Here is a 2,865-nt window from a genome sequence, read left to right as displayed (position 1 = left end):
GCTAGAACCAATCAGCTAAATAAAGAGAAATGACAGTTCATCATTACTCTAAGAGCTGAAGGTCAGTCCGCAAAATTGAAATAAACTTTGAGTGTGTCCCCAAGTGCAGTCGTAAAAAAACATCAAGTGTGACATCAAAACTGGCTCACATGAGGACCGCCCAAGGGAAGGAAGTCCAAGAGTCTCCTCTGCTCCTGAGGATAGGTTCATCCAAGTCACCAGCCTCAGAAATCACAAGTTAACAGCACCTAAGATGAGAACCCAGATAAATGCTACACAGAGTTCTAGTAGCAGACACATCTCTGCATCAACTGTTCAGAGGAGACTGCAGCAATCAGGTCTTTATGGTTGAATAGCTGCTAAGAAACCACTATGAAGGAAAAGCAACAAGCAGAAGACATTTGTTTGGGCCAAGAAACACAAGGAATGGACATCAGACCAGTGGAAATCTCTGCTTTGGTCTGATGAGTCCAAATTTGTGATCTTTGGTTCCACCTGCTGTGTCTTTGTGTGATGCAGAAAAAGTGAAGGGATGGTCTCTACATGCATGGTTCCCACCATGAAGCATGGAGGAGGAGGTGTGATGGTGAGGGGTGCTTTGGTGACACTGTTGGGAATTTCTTCAAAATTGAAGGCACACTGAACCAGCATGGCTACCACAGCATCCTACAGCGACATGCCATCCCATCTGGTTTGTGTTTAGTTGGACGATCATTTATTGTTCAACAGGACAACGACCACAAACACACCTCCAGGCTGTGTGAGGACTATTTAACCAAGAAGGAGAGTGATGGAGTGCTGCATCAGATGACCTGGCCTCCACAGTCACCTGACCTAAACCCAATCCAGATGGTTTGGGATGAGATGGACAGCAGAGTGAAGGCAAAAGGGCTAACAAGTGCTCAGCATCTCTGGGAGGTCCTTCAAGACTGTTGGAAAACAATTTCAGGTGACGACCTCATCAAGCTTATTGAGAGAATGTCAAGAGAGTGCAAAGCAAAGGGTGGCTATTTTGAAGAATATAAAATACATAATGTGTTTTGAGTCATTTCAATTTTTTTGTATACTCCATAATTCCATGTGTACATTCATAGTGTTGATGTCTTTAGTGAGAATCAACAGTGTAAATTGTAATGAAAGTAAAGAAAAAACATTAAATGAGAGGTCGTGTCCAAACTTTTGACTGGTAGTACATATATATATATATATATATATATATAGAGAGAGAGAGAGAGAGAGAGAGAGAGAGAGAGAGAGAGAGAGAGAGAAAGAAGTAAAGAAAAAACATTAAATGAGAGGGTGTGTCCAAACTTTTGACTGGTAGTACATATATATATATATATATAGAGAGAGAGAGAGAGAGAGAGAGAGAGAGAGAGAGAGAGAGAGAGAGAGAGAGAGATTATTATGTAGTATAACTTTCTAGGATCAGGAGTAAGCCCAAAGCGTGTACCACACCACCTTGACCTTAAAAACATTGAGTCAGATGCATCATCATCATCTCAAACTGTTTGAGACACATGCACACACACACACACACACTCTTCTATTCCTTTTTTAAGGCAGTTAGGAGAAAAGTGGCTTGCTTATGTTTATGGGAAGAGTCACTTATCAGCACTCTCACACCTGTCCTGTGTTCGTGTATGTGTGTGTGTGTGTTGTGATTTTATCAGCTCTAGTCAACTGTGTGATAAATGGCTTCTCATGCTTACCTCAACTGAAGCCCTCATGGAAAGAAGCTGATCGGAGCCCAGAGGGAGTTGGCAGGAGGCCCTGGTAACTTTTACCTCTCGGTCCTTTGTCTCCTCACACATCCAAGAGGCTGAATGAAATGAAAACAGAGAGAAAGATAGAGACAGACAGACAGACAGAGAGAGAGAGAGAGAGAGAGAGAGAGAGAGAGAGAGAGAGAAAACAGGGGGTCCTTGAGTCTCAGCCAGCTGACAGCTCCTGTCTCTACTGTAACGACTTATTTATTCAGGGATAATTAATCAGGTGCAGTTTTCTGGTGATATGATTAATGCGCTTTGTCATCTGTGCTGGCGCTGGAAATACACAAGCCGTGATGCAATTGAACGGCTTTGTTTAACTTGTCAGTCAACGGAAGACACGAAGTCCTGCTGTACATAGTGCTGGGTAGCGAAAGCAACACCAAAAATACCGAAAGCGACTGCAAACTGGTATTTTTTCTTTATAAGGGCAATATTCTACTAACCCTTTTATGTGTTTATATCTTATAAAATCACTTTCCAATCCTCCAGAAATGTTTACTTCAGCGTGCTATTTACCTGCGTGGTCTCGACCAACTGAGGGCACTGCTTCCTCTTCCTATCGGACGGAACAGGGAACCCTTGGCCGCGCTTCTTCTTGCGCCCACAATTATCTAGTGGCGCCATCTAGTGACTGTTTTTGTTACTACACCCGAAGAGTTGCAACCACCAAGCAACATTTTCTCAACTCTCATCGCACCTCCGCTAACTGATTATTGTGCTTGTACATTACCAGCGTCACGGAAGCATTAAATGATTATTTCTGTTTGCCAGTTGTGTCTGTCTTTCTGTACTTATGTTATTTCGCTGTAGAATACAAAATTGGCATGGCTCATTGTCTAAATGATTCCTTTGTACTCCTTTTTCAAACTTTTAAACAATTCTGCTTGAGGCTGCAGGGATTGGTTCATAGTTTTTCAATATGTTTTACCACTGGATGTGTGCAAAATGCATAGTGTGCAATATGTGTCATGTACAATGTTAATTATTTGAAACTGTGTGGGGTACATCTGGTGTTTCTTTTATATGTAGTTTGTTTAATTGACTGCAGAGGAATTCTGTGCACAGCACTGGAGTCTAAGAGAAATATCCATTC

At 42.0% G+C, this 2,865-nt stretch overlaps 1 long non-coding RNA gene across 1 annotated transcript; it reads right to left on the bottom strand.

Annotated features, from left to right (window-relative positions):
• Window positions 1-105: 105 nt before the first annotated feature.
• LOC147254574 (uncharacterized) lies at window positions 106-2,326 on the bottom strand. The gene is made up of 3 exons (XR_015118177.1): window positions 2,289-2,326; window positions 1,713-1,822; window positions 106-248 (listed from the first exon to the last, which is right to left on the bottom strand). It is a non-coding gene; the product is annotated as an uncharacterized LOC147254574 (long non-coding RNA).
• Between the last annotated feature and the right edge of the window lie 539 nt (window positions 2,327-2,865).

Source organism: Aulostomus chinensis, chromosome 10 (assembly GCF_037954235.1).
Source record: "Aulostomus chinensis isolate RoL2024-O1b breed Wild chromosome 10, RoL_Achi_v1.0, whole genome shotgun sequence".
Classification (NCBI taxonomy): Eukaryota; Metazoa; Chordata; class Actinopteri; order Syngnathiformes; family Aulostomidae; genus Aulostomus; species Aulostomus chinensis.
Note: the sequence above shows the minus strand (reverse complement) of the source record. Positions and strands in the feature narration are given on the sequence as shown.